Source organism: Neltuma alba, unplaced genomic scaffold (genome assembly GCF_004799145.2).
Source record: "Neltuma alba isolate B1F8T4 unplaced genomic scaffold, ASM479914v2 tig00001640_pilon, whole genome shotgun sequence".
Lineage (NCBI taxonomy): Eukaryota > Viridiplantae > Streptophyta > Magnoliopsida > Fabales > Fabaceae > Neltuma > Neltuma alba.
The window spans coordinates 26,708-51,934 of NW_021632547.1; the positions used below are offsets into that span (position 1 = coordinate 26,708).

Here is a 25,227-nt window from a genome sequence, read left to right on the forward strand (position 1 = left end):
TTCTGCGAAGTCATGAGTCTCAATACGACGCTATGGTTATCAGTTGTGGATTTTGGTTTAATCTGCTTCTATGTTGATAATGGTCGATTCCTTTTGTGCTATTAATAACCAGACTGATGTCATTCATATTGTTAGTATTAATCAGAGACTATGTTGGTCTCAGAGCAAGAGAAATATGTCCACCAGTGGCTTGAGGTTGAGGAGAGGGTTGGATTCACATCCAGTTAATTTTGTCCTTCAAATATGATGATGACTCTAGCTATTTTTACATTTTACAGAGTTGCAATCGCAGGTCCTCCCCCCCCCCAAAAAAAAACTGTTTGTGAAGTTTTTACGTATTTTCTTTATAATTGTTATTTACTTGCAATTATGTTGGAACTGATGTAGACTAAATTCTTGAGCCGAAAAGGAGTGGGCGAGGTAGCAGAAAGGTCCATTTGGAAAAGCAACAAAAATCAAGATATGATCCCTCATAATTGGAACACAGGGAAGCACATTCACAAACCCGTAGACCAACAAATACAATTGCACAAAACAAAAGAAGTTTCAAAGTTGCTGTGATTGGATATTGATGGTAATTGAAGATTGGATATTGCTTTCTCACGATGACATCTTGGAGGACGAACACCAAGTGAATTTTGTTTGTTGATATTTTTGGTTAAATGTATTTTGTTGTACTGGTTGTGTTTCAATGGGGTTACGCTTGCTAGCTATAATGTAAGTTTATATCCCCAGGGTGTGCATATTGCTTATGTAAATTCTGATTTAGTTTGCTATCAAGTTTAGAATGTTGAAAGGAACGAAATCTGTTAAATTATCCATGTTACATTCTCGAACTGGCAATTTGTAAAGCATTTGAAGCAAAAATGTTTGTTGTCACCAGATCTCATCTTCTCGAGAAATTCTTTACAGTTCTAGGATCTGTCTAAAACACAATTACTTCCTTGGTTGATTATGCCCTCGATCATAAGAATAATAATGAAAAAAATCGCTCCGAGCAGTGTGATACTAGCCGAAAAGATTAAATCAGAGAATTATATTGACTTTGAAATCACAGAAATGTTCAAAACTCGCAGTTCCAAAAAAAAAATTTCCCCAGCTTCAGTCAGGATTAAGAAAGTCCAAAAAAGCACAAATAAGTTCATCTTCAAATTTCATACTAGTATTCACGATCTTCATTCGACAAGGACCTCAATCTCACTAAAGTTTTACGTTGATCCAGAAATCACGGAAAAAAAAAAAAAACAAGAAGAAGAAGAAATCCATATTGTCTGAGAAATAAAATAAAAAAGAGAATACAAAGTGACGTCCTCCTGGGAGGTTCATCGGAGAAAGGGGTCTAGCAGTAAGGAGGAGGCGAGAGGCAGAATTGTTGGTGGAGTTGGGAGTGGGATTGGCGAGACTTATGGGAGGAAATAGAGGAGGAGGGAGGGGGGAAGACGCAACCCACTTCTTCTTCCTTCTTCCTCTTGTGAACAGGGCTAGTGAAGATGGCGAGCACCGTAGCGGGAAGATGTTCGGCTCAACCCAGATCCATCCGCCTCCATGTGCGGCGGTGAAGGGCGGAGGAGACAGAAGAGGGAGGTTTTTTCATTATTGCGATGTTGACAAAAGGCAGTCGAAGGTGGAAAGGTGAAGCTGGAATGAGATGAGTGGATGCCAGATAGGATTAATTTAACATGAGTTGGTGCATTACAATTGGTCAGAACACGGATTACGCGGTACACTGAGAGTATGTAAGAATTTCTCAGTCGAAGGTGGAAAGGTGAAGCTGGAATGAGATGAGTGGATGCCAGATAGGATTAATTTAACATGAGTTGGTGCATTACAATTGGTCAGAACACGGATTACGCGGACACTGAGAGTATGTAAGAATTTCTCCCTAATTATTTCTTGCTTGAAAATCTTCCAAATATGAATAACAAGTGAATCCTATCTACTCCTCTTATCATATTTATAAGGTAGAAAGGGAATATTTTTCTTAGTGGTAGAGACAGAATATTTTTCTTAATCCTATTTATAAGTCATTTTATTAAATTTTTAGCATAAATGTATTATTTTGTCTTTTATTTATTATAGTATAAATAGTTTTTTTAAAATGGTGTATGTATCAAATAAGGATAAAGTTAAAAAGTAGTTATATTTTAATGAAGAGTTAATGCAGTTTAAGATTTTTCTTGATTTGTGTGAAACATGCTGGAAATATCTTATAAATAGGACTAAATGAGTATATTTAAGAAAAGTTATTTGTTCAGGGATGTTCACATTATTTAGCCATTGATTTTATGTTAAGAATATCGCCAAATTATAAATAATTTCAACATGACATCTAAGTACCTCGCCAACATATAATTCTATTTTGCACTATTATCATAAACACATCACCATTATCAATATTCAATGTAGTAATAACATGTATCAGAGTTGCACTACTTACCAGAAAAAGAAATGAAAAGAAGATGATGGGATTAATGGTGAATATTGAAAATCATTGTCGTGGGCCATTCTATGTGCATATTTGTCTCCAAGAAGTTGACTAAGGAGTAATGACTAATTAACAGCCATACAACGTCGGTCCCAACTTTCAAATTTTCCACATCTGAATAGCTAGTGAAAAAGACTATTCACTGTTTGACAGGAGAAAAGTTGTTAAGGTGCTCTCGCTTTCATTCATAATACAAGTCATTTTAACTAATTCTTAAAACCAAAAACTAATAGTTAGTTCATTAAATTTGTTTCAAATTGAAATTTTTTTTTTAACTTTATCCATATTAAAAGACGTTGTGAAGGAGAGAAAAAACATAAAGAGTTACATTTAAACATTAATTCTAAGGACAACATGGACAAATAAACATATTCATTACTCTTCAGGTAACTTATATTTTAAACCAAACTATTCTTCTAAAAGTGACTTACATTATGGATTGTAAGGAATATGTGTTTGGAAAATCCTTTTATTATTGTGTGTATTATAAAGAGCAAAGTATTTAACTGTTATTAAGTCTTTCACCATTGACTTTATACTCTTACAACCCGTCAAGAACGCAAAGATAAACATATAATCAAGTCTCTAGATGAAGGCCAAAAATAAATCAAGTCTCTAGAAAAAAGAAAATAGAATTGATAGGATAATGACAACAAAGTAAATTAATGAGGTCATTTCATAGGTGTTTGTATGTAAGTTGATTATAGATTAACAAACAACCACATTATTCCCAACGTGTGGAATGGGATTCCAACTTTGCTATTATTTTTGACCCAACTTTTAAGTTTTCCACACAAGAATAGTTCATGAAAGAAACTATTCATTATTTGGAGAAAATAAATTTTTAATGTGTTTTGGAAAATTATGTTTTTGTGGTTGTAAACTAACTTTTCATAATTGAATCCTTATTGAGAGATACTTATGTTTTAATGTTTAATATCTGGTCATACCTCAAATAAAATTACTTTCAATAGAAAAATACTCATGTATAGTTAACAAAAAATCTTTCATAATTTTTCTGAGATAAAAAGTCTTTTTCTATTAAGTCATATTTTTGTGCATGTTAAAATCGGCAGAGTTACGATCAAGAGCCTTTTTCTGTCATAATTCAACCTTTTAATCTTTTAAGTCTTTCGTCATTGACTTATTATCAGCTTTTGTTTCCGTCAACTATGGCAAATAGATATAGATGCAATCATAAAATTCATAAGAAGTTCACATCCAAGCATCATGATTTTTCAAATTTTGAAAGAAAAAAACTTTAAAAATTCAAATTAATTTCTCCAAATTCCAAACGCTCAAAAACCTGAATGAATTCTGTTATGATTGGATAAATAATACATGGTCCCAACTATTTTCTTCTAGAAAGTTGCCGCTTGGGTTGTGGAGCTTCAAGGAATATTTAAAATTATTACGATCACATTTCTGATCTTTTATTATATTAATTCTCGACTCTAATATAATGCATACACAAGTTATAATATAGGAAATTTACGACTTAAGCTATTTAGAGTTATCACCTCAGCTCGCAAGACTTAATTCTTAAATGTATGATATGATAAAAGAAAATTAATTAAAACTCACTTCTGGTAGTTACAATGGAATTTTACAACTATTATTATTGCTCTTGCTACATCTTACAATATTGGCAAGAAAAAAAAATCCTTGTTGGCTCATAATATATAGAATTTTTTTTTATCACCGAATAATATAAATTTCTAAGATACTACTTCCATTTATATTGCTTGTAAACAAGGTTGATATTGATGGGGGAAATAGTCGAGTCGTAAGCAGACGGTGATGTGTTTTGAAGTTTTCTCATAGCCTTTTTTTAATACAAATATATTTTTCAAAAAGAAAAATCTTGTAGGAGGAGTAATTAAACTCGTGATCTTTTTTCAAACCTAAGGAGCCTTATGTGGTTATCAAACTCAGGTATCTGAGAAGAAAGCATTGGATTGGTGTGCGTCAAAAGGAAATATTCCTTACTTCGAGACATCTGCTAAAGAGGACTACAATATAGATGCTGCTTTTCTGTGTAGTGCTAAGACTGCTCTAGCTAATGAGCAAGGGTAGGACATGCAAGTTTTGCTTTAAACTTGCGTGCACATATTCAAAATCATATTGAGATATTTATATAGCGTGTGTGTGTAAAATGTAGGATATTTGTCTCAATGTTCAGTAAGAATGATAGAAACCTCAAGAGACCTAATCATACTGGGAAATTAGCAGGACAATCTTACTAGGTAAACACTCAGTCGTAAATGATAGCAAGTGATCCTAGAAAACAGAGCATCAAGGAAATATACATGACAGCAAATAATGTTCCATTCTTAATTAGCAAAGGCGTGGGTATGCATGCTAATGCAAAAAATTCCTACTGAGTTATCTGATATACTTGGCCCTTTGACCCACATTTTTTTGGGTCCTGTAATGATTCTCCACCCTTCCCGTCTTTCTTGTTATTAGTCAGTTAGATCATTTTGTTGATTGTGATGCATTTGTTTAATTGATTTGCCATAAGTTGTTTAAGCTTATGTATTCATGCTCCTTCATAACAAAGTTGTTTAAGCAAAATGTTGTAAATGACATTTTATTGACAGTGCCCTTCTAAAGGACTTTGGTATCATAAAATCTCCTATTCTATTTCTTGGGCAAACAAAGTTCTTTTTTCTTTTCTCTCTGTTTTTATTATTTGGGTTGAACTTGATTATTGATGGTTACAGGTTTTGTAAGATGGAGTATTGCTTCCTCAAAGACAATGCATTGAATCTAGTTTTTAACAAATGCTAATCAGTGATTAAGCTTTGTATGAAATCAAAAAAGCAAAGATTAAATAGAGTTTTATGCATGATATTATAGTTTGGTCTTTAAAGTGTAGACATTATATCTTTAATGGTACTTTTTTGAAGATAATTAATGAAATAGACAGATAATTACGTATTGCTTAGTTTTATATGTAATGCATCTATTATGAGCACAACTCTTTCATCATAACAAATATATCATATGTATGAGCTTCAAAGTTGAACCACACAATCCTTGTAAATGAGTTTATTCATCAATTACAACATCATTATTGAAAGCTAATATGATTAAAAGAGAGATAAATCACTTATCTTCTACAAACACCAACCTTCCAATGCAAATTTGGCCTAGTTTGCTTTCACCAGCAGCAACGGTATTGCAGTTTATACCACATGCGATCAATGAATTGGAAATAAGCATACTTCCATGAACTACTATAGAGTAAAGGACCCACCACTGCCCAGAACCCCACAATAAATCCAAATGCCATGCTGACAAAGAACCAATTGATTCCTTTCACATGATGGACTTCTTCTTCTTGTTGCTGGAGCTGTTTGATGAACAACTATTGAGTGGAGGACCACATAAATCATAATTGCCAATAAAACTTGATGCTTCAAAGCTTTGTATTTGGGTCCCTGTTGGAATTTTTCCCATCAAATTATTGTAAGACAAGTTCAGCATGCTCAGAAAGCTCAATTTCGACATGCTTGGCGGGATTTCACCTGTAAGATGGTTTCTTGAGAAGTCCATAGTCTCCAGTGATTTCATATTGCCAATATTTTGAGGAATTTGGCCAACAAAATGATTATTTGAAAGGTTCAAAAAATGAAGTCCCTTAAGTCTTGTAAGTTCTGTTGGTATCTCTCCAGATAATTCATTGTTTGACAAGTCGATACTAGTGATGAGACCAAGGTTGGAGCTGTAATCATAAACCCTTTCTTTCAACAATAATGGTTCAACTAGCAATTGAAGACCATTTATTGTTGTGAGAGAAATGTATGACTCTAAACTATTATTTATTACCAGCATGGCACTCAAATGGTTGACACATTTTGGAATATATCCTATCAACTCGTTATGCACGGGGTCCAAGATTTGTAAGACACTCATGTCGCAAATTTGATGAGGAATTGGACCAGAAAATTTGTTTGATCTCAAAACAAGAATCTTCAAATTTGATAAACTTTGTCCAACCCAAGATGGAATCATTCCTGAAAATTGATTCTCTCCCAGATCCAAGGAAACCAGGCTGCTTCTATTCTTCAAAAAACTCGGTAAATTTCCAGAAAAACTATTGTTGCGAAGGTTCAACATTTCCAATAGTGGTAAGGATGACATGGATGTCTGTAAAATTCTAGTGAAATGGTTGTTTCCTAAGTTCACTATCGCAAGATATGGCCACCTCGCCCAGCAATCAGGTACTTTACCTGATAAATTATTTGATGCCAAATTAAGAAAATCTAACTCTATTTCCTCTTGTTTATGACACAAAAAGTGAGTAATGGATCCTGAAAACTGGTTGCTTGAGAAGTCTAAGTATTCCGTACTTTGTGATACATACGGTAATTGGCCATGTAACTTATTTGAGCTTAGATCAACCATAGCTAGAACAGAACAGTTTATCGGTGTATTTGAAAGCTCTCCTTCAATATGATTGTGGGAGAGATTCAAATAGTGGAGATTTCCAGCTATGCCCCAAAACCAAGTTGGAATTGAATCACGAATCTTGTTGTCGGAGATGTCCAAATATTGAAGATGCTTTAGTGATTGAATCCATGATGGAAAGTGAGGACCGAAATTCCAAGAAGCCAAATTTAAATCCTCCAAAAGTCAGAAAGGAGGATCCCAATTAGGGTCCACTTTTAAATTGAGCTGGTTTTTTTGTACCCATAATACTTGCAAGTGGATAAAATTAACAAGGTAGGCTTCTTTGACAACTCCTTGAAAAAGATTATGTCCCAAACTAAGGAAATTCAATTTACAGAGTGATCCTAGAATTTTGAAAGGATTTCCTTCAAGTTGATTTTCATACAGATTAAGAAACATTAAAGATGTTAGATTTCCAAATGATATAGGAATTGCACTTTTGAAAGTGTTGTTCTGAAGATCAAGATATATCAAAGACTTAATGTTTCCTAATGAGTCAGGAAGTACACCTATAATGGAATTGCTAGCCAGATCAAGATATTTTAGAGATGCAAGGTTTCCCAATGAGTTAGGTATTGCACCTTGAATGGAGTTAAAAGAAAGATTAAGTTGAACAAGATTCTTAATTAAGAAGACCAATTTGGTTAGTGAGATGGCCAGATAATTGAGAACCACTCATATAAAAAATCTCTAGTGCATGAGAAACACATCTTTCTAAAAGAATTTTTAATATTTGAGAAATTTGTTGGTTGCACTTCATGTTTGAAATATCCAGTTTTTTCAAATTGCAAAGATTTCCCATGGAAGTTGGAATCGATCCTTCTAAAAGATTTCCATATAAATCAAGAGTAACAAGAGAAGTCAAGTTTCCAGCATTCATAGAAATTGTGCCAACCAAGTGGTTTTGAGAGAGAATGAGGGACTTTAAATGACTAAAACTGTACAACCAATCGGGAAGAGAAGAGTTGAACTGATTGTCAGATAAATCAAGATGTTGAAGGAGAGTTAAGTTTTGAATACTAACTGGGATGGGACCTTGAAAACCATTACTGTTTAGTTGAAGATGAACTAATCTTTTCAGTTGAAATACCCAATTTGGAATCAATGAAGTGCCCAATTCAGAATCAAAAAGATGAAGGATGGCTAAAGATGAAAAGTTTAAGGTTGATGGTTCAAAATGATGGTTCAAATCACATCCTAACAAGTGCAACTCTCTCAGGGAAGGAAGTGAATGTAGATCCTGCAACCAGTCAAAGGTGTTGGATAGGTTTAAATCAATCAGCTCAAGATGCTAAAGAGAAGAAAGAGCTGAAACCCATTGGAGGTTTTCAACATATCCGAGATGAAGATTGATTAGATTTGAGAGGTTTCCAATTTGATGGGGGGTGCTTCCACCAAACTGATTATATCCAAGATCAAGATATTGCAAATTGGAGAGATTTCCAATTTGACGAGGAATGCTTCCATTAAATTCATTATCTCCGAGACCAAGATATTGTAAATTGGAGAGTTTTCCAATTTGATGAGGAATGCTTCCATTAAATTCATTATCTCCAAGACCAAGATATTGTAAATTGGAGAGTTTTCCAATTTGATGAGGAATGCTTCCTTCCAAAACATTGCTGCTGAGATTGAGACAGATTAGATTGGAGAGATTTCCAATTTGATGAGGAATGCTTCCTTCCAAATAATGACGAGGGAGGTTTTGTTGTGGTTGGATAAATAAATAATGTATGCTTCCAGCCAATGTTATTAAACTCAAATCTAAAAAACTCGTGACAGGAATGTAAACTTGTAAGCGTTTACTATTAAGAATAACTAACTATTAAATGTATATAATAAAATAATTAAAATGTAAAAATGACTACAATTTTATTTGGATATATTTCAAATTCAAATAATTGAAATTAAGTCCATAAATAATAAATATTTATAGTTTACCATGCTTAAGAAAGAAATTTTTATAAAGTTCTTATATAAAATCACTAATCATAATGAAATTTTAAAAAATTAATGAGTTTAAAAGTGAATTAATACGATTTTGTAAGTTAAAAACATAAAAACAATAAATTCCGTGTGTAAATTTGTGAGTTCAGCTAAATTTACAAGTAACATGAATTTAGAGCGAATCGATACGATTTGATAAGGTGAAAATGTAAAACTATTAAATTTAAAGAGTCAACTAACAAATTTAACAACAAATGCTCCCAACAATTTTTTTTTTTTTTACTTAGAAAGTTGTAGAATAGATTGTGGAGCTGTAAGGAATATCTAAATTAAAATTATTGCTGTGGGATTTGAGATCTTTTATTATATTAAAATTTTTTCTGAAAAAAAAAATAGAACATTTGCTAATGATATAATTATCTTCCAATTGATAGTGCGCTATACTCTTTTGGTCTTATTTATAAAGAAGAGAAAATGATTTTTTTTAATCCTATGTATAAGTCATCTTATTAAATTTTTAATATGAAAGTACTATTCTATCATTCATTTATTATAATGTAGATGATTATTTTTTTAAAGATATAATATCAACTAAAAATAAAATTAAAAAGTTATTATATTTTAAAAGAAAATTAATTCGGTTTAAAAATTTTTTATATAAACTATGCTGAAAACATCACATAAATAGAGTCACATCACATCACATTATAATATAAGAAAGTTATAACTCAAGCTGCTTGGAAGAATAATGGCCCATCATCTGATTAATTGATATGGATCGGACGTTCTCTGTTATTTCCTATCTGGCATCCACTCATCTCGTTCCAGCTTGACCTTTCCAAATATGAATAACAAGTGAATCCTATCTACTCCTCTTATCATATTTATAAGGTAGAAAGGGAATATTTTTCTTAGTGGTAGAGAGAGAATATTTTTCTTAGTTCTATTTATAAGTCACTTTATTAAATTTTTAGCATGAATGTACTATTTTGTCCTTCATTTATTAGTGTAAATAGTTTTTTTTTGGGAAAACCATATTGGAGGTACCTATACTTTCTTTCAATTTTCAATTTGGTACCTATGTGTTTTTTGTTCTTAACTAAATCTTTAATTTTGCTCTATTAACATCATTAATCTTTACGTAGAGACTAAAAATATTAATAGAACAAAGTTATAAGAGCTAATATTGCTAAAAAGATAAAATTAAATGTTTAATTAAAGGGGAAAAAACACATAGGTACCAAATTAAAAATTGAGAGAAAGTATAGGTACCTCCAATATGGTTTTTCCTTTTTTTTTAAATGGTGTATGTATCAAATAAGGATAAAGTTAAAAAGTTGTTATATTTTAATGGAGAGCTAATGCAGTTTAAGATTTTTTCTTGATTTGTGTGAAACATGTTGAAAATATCTTATAAATAGGACTAAATGAGTATATTTAAGAAAAGTTATTTGTTCAGGGATGTTCAAATTATTTAGCCATTGATTTTATGTTAAGAATATCGCCAAATTATAAATAATTTCAACATGACATCTAAGTACCTCGCCAACATATAATTCTATTTTGCACTATTATCATAAACACATCACCATTATCAATATTCAATGTAGTAATAACATGTATCAGAGTTGCACTATTTACCAGAAAAAGAAATGAAAAGAAGATGATGGGATTAATGGTGAATATTGAAAATCATTGTCGTGGGCCATTCTATGTACATATTTGTCTCCAAGAAGTTGACTAAGGAGTAATGACTAATTAACAGCCATACAACGCCGGTCCCAACTTTCAAATTTTCCACATTTGAATAGCTAATGTTAAAGTGCTCTCACTTTCATTCATGATACAAGTCATTTGAACTAATTTTTAAAACCAAAAGCTAATAGTTAATTCATTAAATTTTTTTCAAATTGAAATTTTTTTTTAACTTTATCCATATTAAAAGATGTTGTGAAGGAGAGAAAAAATATAAAGAGTTACATTTAAACATTAATTGTAAGGACAACATGGACAAATAAACATATTCATTACTCTTCCGGTAACTTATATTTTAAACCAAACTATTCTTCTAAAAGTGACTTATATTATGGATTGTAAGGAATATGTGCTTGGAAAATCCTTTTATTATTGTGTGTATTAAAAAGAGCAAAGTATTTAACTGTTATTAAATCTTTCACCATTGACTTTGTACTCTTACACCCGTCAAGAACGCAAAGATATATATATAATCAAGTCTCTAGATGAGGTAGGCCAAAAATAAATCAAGTCTCTAGAAAAAAGAAAATAGAATTGATAGGATAATGACAACAAAGTAAATTAATGAGGTCATTTCATAGGTGTTTGTATGTAAGTTGATTATAGTTTAACAAACAACCACATTATTCTCAACGTGTGGAATGGGATTCCAACTTTGCTACTGTTTTTGTCCCAACTTTTAAGTTTTCCACACAAGAATAGTTCATGAAAGAAACTGTTCATTATTTGGAGAAAATAAATTTTTAATGTGTTTTGGAAAATTATATTTTTGTGGTTGTAAACTAACTTTTCATAATTGAATCCTTATTGAGAGATACTTATGTTTTAATGTTTAATATCTGGTCATACCTCAAATATGTTGGCAACACCTGCAAAAATTAATAAAAAATATGGTTTGAGTCGTGTCCAAAGACACTGTCCTTAAGAGTTATTCCGCCACACAGGTTAGAATAAAAGGCAGCACTTCCCAGGATTAAACGAACCCTTCCTCCATAGAGCAAGGTGACAGAACAGTAGAAATTTAAAATTCAGGAGAAGAGAGAGAGAAGGAGAGCTCGGGGATAGAACTTGACGCACACTGACCATACACCACACATTGCCTTTTATAGGCAGATAATATGTGACCGTTGGCTGCCATAATGCTGATTAAATATGATTTTAATGACAATTAAAAGAGCGGTTTTAAAACAATTAATTAAGGTAAATTAAATCATTTTAAGCCATTAAATCTGGTTAATGAAAGAATAAAACTGACTAATAAAAACACATAAATACTTCAACGGTCATCTCTAACGGTCGGTTCTAAAGACTCCTCTTCTCAACTATTTTATTAGCTCAAGCTCACATCTTAGTAAATACTAAGGTTTTCTCAATCTTGAGTAATATGAGATTTCTTTTGACACACTCACAGACTAAAACTCTAACAATCCCCCATATGTGTCAAAAGGAGCATTATCATCTGAGTTACACACACGGGTATAACCATTTCGAATCTGGTGTCTTTCGGACTATGAACCAGACCTAGACTAATAAAACTTAGTACATAGAGACGTCAGTGAAGCCTGCTTCTATGAACCAACAGCTCTTGGTGTGTACTAGAGGCATTAAGAGTCAAATTATACCCCCCACAATTTCTGCTGTTAACGGCGGTTTTGCACGTTATAACGGCCATGCGCGTGCCCAGTTCTTAACGAATGCTCTAGAGATTTCGCCATGATCTCATAGGAGCGGCCCCACTCCACATTCGTAGAGGTGATTTCATTAAGCGTACCTGCAATGAGTACACCATCCCATAGGATTATGAAATCATTAAGAGCTTTTGCTCAGCCTCACCAAGAAATGCATTCTAGCACTTTCTCACATCATAGGAAGGGACTATGAATTTACAATAGTGCTAGCAGAACTAACAAACGACTTGTTTTTCCCATTTGAACCTTCTTCATGGGGTCTCCAATCACAAAGGTTGGGTTTCTATCGTTGTTAATTTCATGTTGGCTTAAGTCCCATTCGCCTCGATGTTTCTAAAATATGTTTCTTTCCCAAAAGTTTCATTAACGGATCCGCTAGGTCCATTTTTGACCTCACAAAATCGATTGAGATAACTTCACAAATTTTAAGCTAGCTTATTCACATAGTATCTCAAACGATATGTACTTGCACCATCATTTCCTCTTCAAGGGTTATTGCCATTTGGCAATCACAACTCATCAACACTAAGTGTTGGTTTTACACCAAAATATTTGCTGAGAAGTTTTCAACAACTTAGCCTTCAATCACCATTAAAGATGAATGATCACTAGTGGATTTTCTCATATAACTTGAAATTCAATTAACATCTGTGTATTTCAATACACCGGGAATCCACCGCACAAGATACCATCATTTACGGTACTCCTTGATATTTAATTTCCCTCATAGGACTTCATTTAAACATATGCTCAATTTTACAACACAGGTTTCGTCACTGGAACTAATTTAATTTAATGCAACAAATTCGCAAAAATTTGTGCATATACAGATTGAGCTATACAACTATCTCAAACCAAGTATCATAGAAATATTCACATATTGGCTTTTAGGTACCAATCTCTGGAAACACTTCTCAACTTGAGAGATTTTGTGACTGGCTTTATGATTTAAACACTCAAAAACACATTTGTTTCACGTACGCTTCTGTTTAAATTTTGAAGCTGAAAAACATGATATTTCATATCCACAATAAAATTCAATACTCATAATGGTTGTACATACTCATGCATATTTATACCGAGATAATTGATTTATCCACAAATAATGATATTATGAAAATTAAAGCACATTTATTTCTACACAAAATAAATGATTTAATTTTCAAGCCACAAAAAACTTGATAATTCACAAAATTTGCCCTCAGTAGCAAATAACGAAGCCTCCATTTTTTTAATCACAGCATACATATTGAGATTTGTGAGATAAGGTTAACACAATTTAAATATATTTTTCTCCATCAATATTTTAACATATTGAGATTTGTGAGATAAGGTTAACACAATTTAAATATATTTTTCTCCATCAATATTTTTTTTAAAGGTACCTCATATTTCAAGCACCCCCACACTTTCAAATATCTCATTTATATAGAAAAATTATTTTCATACCTCATCAATAATAATTCTAATTAAACTAGAGTCTCACACTAATATTTCTTCCCATTCTAATTAAATTAGAATTTTTTCCACAATACCAACACCATCAAATAATAAGCCAACTGAACAGCATAACTTTCTAAATTATTATTATCACGAAGCTCAACATTTCGATATATACCACAAAGTATATTAAGCAAGACAATGAATTTGGCGCCATTAAATTTACGTGTCTATAATAAAAACTGAGCTTGACCGTTAGTTCATTACCGAGACACATTGACATAGCCAACCATATGATGCCAACACACAAAAACAACTAATTAAAGACCCACATTTAATCACAGTATTAAATCTTACTATTACTTTCTGGGTTTTCCATAGCCCTCGCACAAAATATTAAACATAACAGTAGACAGCTCATGCTTAACGGCATTCAAAGCAAACCTCAAAGTATAACTTATTATTATAATTACACATATTCATTCATTGGAAATGACTGTACTATTTATTTTCACATTCTGTAACCGTTATATATACACACGCATAGACAATAAATATGTGAACTGTCATATTGAGGAAAGCTATCGCCCATCCAATATTTCAACATTTCAAATGACTTTTATAATATATACATAACGGAAACATAAAGCCCATAAAATGAATTTAATAAATAGTACTAATAAACAACCATTTTGTTAACCAACCGAAAGGAATTAAAACCACTTAATAATATTGTAAGAATGGGTTTATGAAAATTAACATAGTTTAATGACAATGATCCCTTCTAAAATAACCTTTTCAGAATTGCCAACAAGATGTTTCTTGTCTTCACCAATTCAATATACATCCAGCTGTCATTAAAATTTCATGGTAAAGGAAAAGCCGACAAGTGATTATATTCCTCATATATATATGTGTGTGTATATAGACCAACTCGATCACATCCATCTCACATTTCCTTCACCAATGCCCTTGGAAAGAGACTAAATTCATCGACTGGTAATACGTTAATTACTCATGTGATTATATCCATTAAAACAAAGCAACGTCATAAATCTGACACACAAAATTTAATTTAATTATCTGCATAATTTAACAATTTCTCATATACGTTGATGTCATCATCAACCCATTTAATTGACTTTACTCAAATCATGGCATTAGCAATGAATAAATAATTATCTTACACCACTCCAGAGTGCAGAATCGTATAGTTTAAGTTCTAGATTTACATACACGTACCTGAGAAGAAGATCAGCTGCAGTGATCCCGTTGGAAACATGTTGAACAGTAACATGCCTATTATCTCTGTATAATGACATATCCAAGTGCCTCCACTGCCCAGGGTTTTGTCCAAAACATAGCGACTCGAGGTCTTAAGTCAGTCCGGTTAAAGAGATAAATTTGGCACTTGGCCCTCCTGAGCATATATCATATGCCCCATCACTCAATTTCATTCCTCAGTGGCATCGGACCCACTGCCTCTACACTTCCATCGGATTCAACGTTTACCGCCATCAATTTGGATTACCATATTTTGTGGTCGTGTCCGGGTACTCATGTGAGTTAGAACTCAAACCACAGATCATCTCTGGCCGCTACAATTACCAGAGGTTCAGCTTAACACTCATCTTACTATTGTGTCAATACTGTCATCAAGATCGCCAGCTTTCTCTATGTGAAATCTCAGTAAGTATCCTGAAATGATGCTTAAAACATAAGATCTAAGTCATCAATATTCCTGTTACGCAAAAGAACAACCAAATTCATATAAAATGAAACTATTAAATTAGGACAAAACTTAGAGACTTCCCTATATGATCACTTTTTGTTGTTGATGAGTGCTAAAACAACTAACTGTGCGATTGAGTGGTATCTTCAGTGTGACATAACTCTTAAGATTGTTGGCAACACCTACAAAAATTAATAAAAAATATGGTTCGAGTCGTGTCCAAAGACACTGTCCTTAAGAGTTATTCCGCCACACAGGTTAGAATAAAAGGCAGCACTCCCCAGGATTAAACGAACCCTTCCTGCATAGAGCAAGGTGACAGAACAGTAGAAATTTAAAATTCAGGAGAAGAGAGAGAGAAGGAGAGCTCGGGGATAGAACTTGACGCATACTGACCATACACCACACATTGCCTTTTATAGGCAGATAATATGTGACCGTTGGCTGCCATAATGCTGATTAAATATGATTTTAATGACAATTAAAAGAGCGGTTTTAAAACAATTAATTAAGGTAAATTAAATCATTTTAAGCCATTAAATCTGGTTAATGAAAGAATAAAACTGACTAATAAAAACACATAAATACTTCAACGGTCATCTCTAACGGTGGGTTCTAAAGACTCCTCTTCTCAACTATTTTATTAGCTCAAGCTCACATCATAGTAAATACTAAGGTTTTCTCAATCTTGAGTAATATGAGACTTCTTTTGACACACTCACAGACTAAAACTCTAACAAAATAAAATTACTTTCAATAGAAAAATACTCACGCATAGTTAACAAAAAATCTTTCATAATTTTTCTGAGGAAAAAAGTTTTTCCTGCATGTTAAAATCGGCAGGGTTACGATCAAGAGCCTTTTTCTATCATAATTCAACTTTTTAATCTTTTAAGTCTTTTGTCATTTACTTATTATCAGCTTTTGTTCCTGTCAACTATGGCAAATAGATATAGATACAATCATGAAATTCATAAGAAGTTCACATCCAAGCATCATGATTTTTCAAATTTTGAAAGAAAAAAATTTAAAATTTAAAATTAATTTCTCCAAATTCCAAAGGCTCAAAAAACCTGAATGAATTCTGTTATGATTGGATAAATAATACATGGTCCCAACTATTTTCTTCTAGAAAGTTGCCGCTTAGGTTGTGGAGCTTCAACGAATATTTAAAATTATTACGATCACATTTCTGATCTTTTATTATATTAATTCTCGACTCTAATATAATGCATACACAAGTTATAATATAAGAAATTTACGACTTAAGCTATTTAGAGTTATCACCTCAGCTCGCAAGACTTAATTCTTAAATGTATGATGTGATAAAAGAAAATTAATTAAAACTCACTTCTGATAGTTACAATGGAATTTTACAACTATTATTATTGCTCTTGCTACATCTTAAAATATTGGCAAGAAAAAAAAACCTTGCTGGCTCATAATATATAGAATTTTTTTTAATCACTGAATAATATAAATTTTTAAGATACTACTTCTATTCCTTAATATAAGAGCTAGTTTGACTTTTAATTTGGTTCTAAATATAGGATCCCAATCCACTTTGTCTCTTATGTTTATCCACTTTTTGCAAAGTAATCTTTGTAGTAGGTGAACATGTCAAAGACTCTATTAAATAATAGTTCTAACTAATACACATGACAATCAAGGGTATTTTAGGGAAGATAACACCTATTTATTATAAATAACTAACTTAACAAACTTTGTAAATCTATTCAAATTATTTAACTAGCTTTTATATTAAACATCGGAAATAGTATTTGATTATAAATTTAGTGATGAATCAAACCAAACCATATTCAGTGAATGACAGTGACGAATCAAAAGGCCCAAGTCACAATATGGTTATGTTTTGCTCACCAACAACTAACAAAGCCCACGCATCTTTATCCACAAGAGAAGATAAAGGAGAACGCTTGCCATTGTTTCATTTCTCATTTTCTTTCTTGTTTTTTCCCCCTTAGCCGAACGTTATTCCTTTAATATTTTTTCTGTAATTCTTTCTTTTGGACCATCCTAAATTAAAGCTTCAACTTAGTCAGAAATAAATTCTACAAATCAAAACATTTTTACTTTTTGTATTACCATTTTCACGTATATACAAATAGAGCATAGCCATCCCTCTTGAACTTAGTTATCTTCTGATTGATGGAAAGCTTATATATTGACTTCAACCATTAACTTTCGATCTCCAGCCATCCTTGACCTATATCCAATTCTTACTTCTTTGGGCCTTCACTGGTTCCAAAGTGGGTGGATATCCCAATTGAAAATTTTGGTTTATCTTCAGTTATCAAATAACAATTTTCATGTACCTATCCCTTATGACATTTAAACATAAACTCTCCTTGAACATCTAGATTTATCAAAAAATTTGTTTGAGTCTTCTATTCCCTATTGGTTGAACAGCTTTAGTCACTTGAAAGTTTATTTGAGCTCGTTTGTATCTGTAAATAAGTATTATTCATAACCACTTTTACGTAACAAAACTTTCTTTACATACATACCTTGTATTATATGAATCATGATTGAGAAGTTGTTTTTAAACGATGTTATCAAACCCATATCAGACAGACTGAACCAGATGGTCTAACCAGTCCAAGTCCGTTCAAATGCTTTAGGTGGCGTTGCGAGTTCAGTCAGATTGATCCGCTTTGAGCAGGCTTTTGAGTCGGAACCCGCATTTGAGTTGAGAACCAGAACGGATTTGAGTAAATTGAATGGTTTTAAGCTTACTTTTTTCGCCCAAAAAATCCTTCAGATATGATGCATTTTGTCACTCCTTAGATATGATTTTACACTTTCACTTGCCAAAATAACCCATCTTCTTCAGTTCACTTTTATGTTTTCTGAACTTTTCTTCTTATGATTAGTCCAGCATAATGTTTAGGTAAGGCCCAAAATTAATTTTTGGCAAAAAAAACTTGAAATCAATTGGGAGTAGAAGGAAAAAACTCAAGATCATTGTGAAGTTTTTCTTTTCCAGAAAATCATTATGAAATTAAACTATTTAAATTTATTTTTATGTTATTTAAAAATTTGATATTTTAATTTCATACGTTTATTATATTTACATAACATTATCTTTAATTTAATTTTATGTTAGTAGCATAACCGAACGACCGATTTAATCATTTGAACCATAATCTATTGGTTTTTCCGGTTTGACGTTTTTAAGCAATCCGATTATCTCTTTGACAACAACTTGCAGGCGGCACTATTTCTTATAATATTGGAAACTTGACTTTTCTTGATCATATTGCTTTGCCTGATAATCATCTATAGAGGGGAAAATTTAAATCTCTATTGAAAAACTCTACAATCTGAAAAGTGTGTTTACTAGAATTCTCTCTGCATGGCTTGTAAGCATTCCTATATTTATTTTTCCGATAAAATCAACTTCAGTGAGTACCTAGCAAACTGGAGAGTGGAGACAATATGCAACCTCAGATTTAAGAGTGGTGAGTTCGAATTTAATTTGAGAAGCAAGAGCTTAAAGATAAGAGATCTCTACTTATTGAACAAAAGTAAAACAAATAAAAAAATACATAAAAGTTGCTCTTTTTTTTCAGTTTTAAAGACATATTTTCGTTTTCTGTTTCACAAAAAATTTAACTAAAAAAATCATTATCAACCAATTTTTTTTTAAAATTTTTGCTTTTAAAAAAATTAAAAATTGTTTTGAAAATAGGAAATCAAACAAGACCTATATTTTTGAAAGGGATAATGTGTAAATTTGCCCTGGAAGTTTGTACTTAGGAGCACTGGATATCTAAAAGTATTTTTTGGCTCAATATTGCTCTGGAAGTTTTCAAATTGTAGGAATGTCCCCTGGCCGTTATCTAAGTTAAGTTTAACTGTTAGTTGACCAAATATGCTAAGTTGGTATGTCTATATGTCATCTACATCATTTTCTTTTTTGGTTTAAGGGCAAATTTGCCTTAAAATTTTTTACTCAGGAGCACTTGATATTCGAGAGTTCCTAAATTGTAGCAATGCTACCCAATTGTTATTCATATTAAATTTGATCATTAATTAACTAAATATGCTGTGCTAGTAGATTCACATGTGATCCACTTCTTCTTCTTCTTCTTTTTTTTTTGAGTTATCCACTTCATTTCTGATCCATAATCCTAATGCAACTTCTCCCACACAAGAACAACTCTTTCTACACATCTATTATTTTATCATTTGCTCTTAATTTAGTACCTTTTATAAGAACAAAAGTAGAGTATAAAAATATAGTAAATAACATATGTAAAAGAGAAACTTACGAGAATTCTTGAAAGATGTAAACGATAAGGTCAATTTTGGAAATAGTCATGGACTTGGAAAGTATAGAAGCAATGATTTTTCTAGAGTTAGTACTAAATTTTTACCTTAAAAAAACATAAAGTGGATTATATGTCGATCTACCAGCTTAACATATCTGGTTAATTAATGATCAAATTTAACATGAATAATACTTAGGGCTGTATTGCTACAATTTGAAAACTTCCAGATACCAAGTTTTCCTGAATAAAAACTTTCCGGGCAAATTTGCACTTAACCCAGAAAAGAAAATGATGTGGATGATACATGGACATACCAACTTAGCATAGTTGGTTAACTGATAGTTAATCTTAACTTAGATAATGACCAGTGTGATATTGCTATGACATGAAAACTTCCAAGGCGACATTAAGTCAAAAAATACTTTTTGATACTCAACGTTCCTAAGTGTAAATTTTCAGGACAAGTTTGTACCTTACCCTTTTTTAAAAACTTATGGCTAGAAGGTGCAAAAAGCATAATTTATATGAGATGTGCAAAAGCTATATCAACAGCATGCAAACTGAGATATCTCTACTTATTAACCAATTTTACTGAACAAAAGAAAAACAAATAAGAAAACATATACAAGCCATTAACCAATTTTACTGAACAAAAGAAAAACAAATAAGAAAACATATAAAAGCCACTAGCTTTTTGGGATAAGGTCTAATTATATCCGAAAAGTATTTGCTCAGGAGTTATGGGTATCGTAAATTTTTTTTTTTTTGGAGCAATGTTACTCTGAAAATGTTAGAATCGTAGCAATATTGTCCCATCCGTTAATAAAGTTAATTTTGACCATTAATTAACCTAATTTTGTTGAGTTCGCTTTGCACATAGAATATAATGCCACATGTTACTCACCTGGTATGCCATGCTAGCATCATCTTCCTTCCCTCCATTCACTTCTCACCCTTGTACTCGTGGGAATCTAGCTCCGCCCCAGCTCCTTCTTCTCAAACCTTCCTTTCACTACTTCATCCATTTCCTCCCTCTCAAGTTCGACGCCTACTTCTAACGTCTCTCTCCCCTTAACCCGGCCGGCAACAAGAAAATAGAAATCACTCTCTAACAACGTCATCTCTTGCCTCACCAAACCATGCTTTTCAATATCTCTTCCCCATTATCCAGTGGGCCCCTCACTAGTCCCTTAACCTTCTTCGTTCTGATATCATCTTTGGCCTCACCATTGCCAGTCATGCCATTCCTTATGTTTGTTTCTTCATCGCAACTTCAACATAAATTACCACTTGCCCTACATTTCTCCTCCCACACCATCAAAAAATCAGTCTTTTGGATTTCTTATCTCTATCACCATCATGACTGCTTCAGCTACTCCTGTCACAGCGTACCATATCAAAGCTTAGGTCTACTCTGAATATGGGAACCCATCAGAGGTCTTAAAGCTAGACTCAAGCATGTCATTACCAGAGCTTAAGACGATTAGGTTCTCATCAAATTCAGACTATACTCTAGGCTTTGATGTTGCCGGCATAGTGGTTAGAGTGGGAGGCGCAGTAAAGGCGTTCAAGGCAGGGGATGAAGTGTACGGTGACATCATAAGTGGGTTTGTTATAGCCAAAGTCGCTGTTTCTTCTTCCATCAAGAATCTCTTTTAAAGTATACCTCCATATATATAACAACTCTATTATATATAATGTGTAATCGTCAAGGTATATATTGATAATATATTGCCCATTATTTCTTTCCAAGTGTAAAATAAATTTAAGCCTTTATTGCAGTGCTCATATATATACACACACACTTTCGCCAAGTGTATCAACCTATTATGATTCTGAATATGAATTTAAGAATAATTTTGCCTTGAACTACCACTTGGTCAGAGTATATGCTTTGTGCAGGTTTTTTTAGAGTTTTAGAGAGAGAGAGAGAGTGAGAGTGAGGACCACCCCTGTACTTAGTATCGTCAGACAGAGCAATCAGGAAACAACAAAAAGAGGTGATAAACATGAGAGGGATGGGAGTGGATGAGGGAATAAGGGAAGTTTTGAGAAGAGGTGGGGCAGAGTCAAACGAGTACAGGGATGAAGAAGTGAAGGGAAGGAAGATGATGCAGACATGGCATAACATAACAGGTGATAATATGTGGCATTAGATCCTATGTGTCAAGGCCAACACAATTTATTTTATTGGGTTAACTAACGGTCAAAATCAACTTTGTTAATGGATGGGCGACATTGCTATATTTTTAGCACTTTCGAGGTAGTATTGCTCTTAAAAAACTTTTGGATACTCATAGCTCATGAACGAATATTTTTGAAGCAAAATTAGACCTTATCCCTATTTTTTTTGTTTTGAAAACATATATATTCTTGTTTTCTGTTTCACAAAAAATTTAACTGAAACAAAAATTATCAACCAAGTTGGCTTTTTTTTTAATTTTGCTTTTAAAAATTAAACATTGTTTTAAAAGTAGGAGCCAAACAAGACCTATATTTTTTAAAACTTATGGCTAGTGGGTACAAAAAGTATAATTTATATGAGATGTGCAAAAGCTATATTTTCACATGTGCAGTGTATGCTTTTTTGAGATAGCTAAGGAGTATTCATCCACACATATTAGTAGATGGGTATGAAATAATGTGTAAAGACTATATCTTCGCGAGGATTATGATAGATGTCTAAAATTCTTTGTACATCTACCACTTTATTTTTCTTTTGATAAGCCGGAATCAAAGATTAAGAGCTCCTTTATTTAAATAAAAAAGGTTCAACTTAATGTGATAAACCTATTTTAAAAAGTAAAAAAAAATTAAAGAACATTATGATATATTTTTTTGAATTATTAGTATTATTTCACCTGCATCAATCTCTTTTGTAAGTTTATTAAACCCTAATATAGACCAATTCAAATTCACATAAAAATATACCAATAATAGCTTGCTATATATATAGCCCAAGCTTTGCTAACCTATCACGTTACCACAAACCCTGAATTTATTACTATATGTCAACCTCACGTTGAACTCCAAATCCATAATGTCACAAAACAATCCTTTTATTCCTCTCCACATTGTCGAAGAAATTCTGCTCAAGCTAGATGGCAAAACCCTAATTCAGTGCGCCTTCATTTGTAGAGATTGGAATTCTCTTATTACTAGCCCTAATTTCATATCCCGCCATTCAAATCGACCTTTTGATTCCAAAAAAGAAGTCCTCCTCATTAAATGTTACCGACCCAAAGAGACCAACTCAAGTGAATCCGTTCATGAAAGTATAGTGAAATTTGAAGGCAGCTATTCATTACATTTGGATAATGACCAATTCGATTTGTTTCGCACCGTGAAAAGTCCTATCATTGAGGGCTACAGGGGATTAACGAGGATGGCTACAAGCAACGGTATAACATGTTTTGTTAATCATCCACCCATCAACTTTGTCCTTTGGAACCCAATAATTCAAAGATATGTTTTTCTTCCTAGACTCACATTATTGACTTGGGATCTACATCGATCAGTTTTAGCGTTTGGTTTTGATCGTAGGAGCAATGATTTTAAGGTTGTAGTCCTTGTTTGTCATAATTATGAAGTTAGTGCAGTTGATTCGGCTTATGTCTTCTCGTACCTTACTTGGTCATGGAAACATGTCACTGGTATTCCTCCTCCTCCCCTTGCGATCTCAAAGAGGGTTCATTTGATCGTGTGCTTATTAATGGTGCACTTCATTGGATTGTTTGGAACAAAATAGAAGATTATCCGTTTGTACTTACATTTGATCTAACGCATGAAGTGTTCGGGGAAATATTGCTTCCTAGAAGTATTGCCAACGATGCATATTCTCTTTCAATAATGGCAGTGGGAGATTCAATTGCGGTGTCGTCAAAGAAAAACACGTTTAATGAAAGAATATGGTCCGTGTGGATTATGAAACAATATGGGATTGATGAATCATGGACAAATATAGTTTCAAGAAATGAGCTGCATCCAATAGAAGTGTTGGATATAAGAAAGAATGGGGACATAATACTAGAAAAAAGAGCTGGCCAGTTTGTTAGATACAATCCATCAACTTCAACAACCAAGGTCCCAAGAGCTTTAGATGAGAGTGTTTTTATTGGTAATCATGTGGAGAACTTGTACTTACTAGATAAGGGTGAGGATGTAAACCCCAATCAATTGATGATATGAATCAAATCACTTCGTTTTCCTTTGTTTATTGAATCACAAATTAAGTGAAATCAAGGCATTATTTGATTTTTTGTTCCGAAAACGGTTTTTCTTAAGACAAAAGATAAAAAACTTTTTTGATGGTTAGTTTTCAATTAAGTTTCTGAGAAAAAAATAGAATTATGCTTTTTAAAAATAAAATCTCAGAATAATTTTTACATGTTTATTTTTTTTTTAATGTTTTGTTGTTTTTTTTTTTTAATTTTAACTTACTTTCTCTTTTAGTTTGTGCGCTCTACTCTGTCACTCATGCTCACATTCTCAATTGCTCGCCTTTTCTACGTTGTCTTTCAGCCCTCTAACAATCCATCCACGGTTGCTACATCCACTCTATCCCTCACCTTATCTCAATGAGTTCTTCAAATTGATTTTAAAAACAATTTGTTTTAAACAAGCTTTGTGTTTTTTCATTTTCCAAATGCAGCTTTTTTATAAAAAAAATCCAAACCAACTTTTTGTTTTTTCGCTAAAACTTGTTTTTAAAAAATAATTTTATAAAACTATTTTTAAAACATGAAAACCGAAAACAGAGAATCAAACAATACCATCACTAGCTGAAATTACTTCTTAAAACTAGTTTGATAAACCTTGATCTGCAACTAAAAAAAATATATCCAAAATTGTCATATTATCAACTAGATAATGCCTAAATTCCATGAATGAGCGAAATGATTGTCATATTATTTGCTTTTACAAGTTAACAAAGTAGATGTTCAGAAAAATATCCAAAATTACCCTACTAACAATATGAACTTAATCTCAGTCTAAACGCATTATTATCACATAATCTATTCAATTATAAGAACTCTAAGTAATTACTGCCACATGACTAAATAGAGCAATTACATAACATGAGCATTCACCGATACGATGCAAAGTTTCATTTCTTAATTTTTGGTTAAATGACACAGGCGTATCCTATATCTTTACAATATTCTTATACTGCATAATCAACTTTAACTTGTCTCTTAATGACTTCCAAACAAAACAATCATATATCAAATACATTATTTAAGCATCAACACGTAAGTAGTTTCCCCATCTCTTGTTAAAAGCACATTGGTTCAAGCATCAACACACATCATCATCATATGCACTAGAAAAAGTATCATTAAAAGCAACTACATAATGTCCCGCTATCATGTTAAATAGAAACCATTTGATTGTCATTGGCATCTTCTTGCCTATGTCTAGGCGATG

At 32.4% G+C, this 25,227-nt stretch overlaps 1 long non-coding RNA gene across 1 annotated transcript; it reads left to right on the top strand.

The window, feature by feature from the left end:
* The first annotated feature begins 262 nt into the window (after positions 1 to 262).
* On the top strand, positions 263 to 879 carry LOC114760749 (uncharacterized). The gene is made up of 2 exons (XR_003742085.1): positions 263 to 292; positions 388 to 879. It is a non-coding gene; the product is annotated as an uncharacterized LOC114760749 (long non-coding RNA).
* Positions 880 to 25,227: the final 24,348 nt, after the last annotated feature.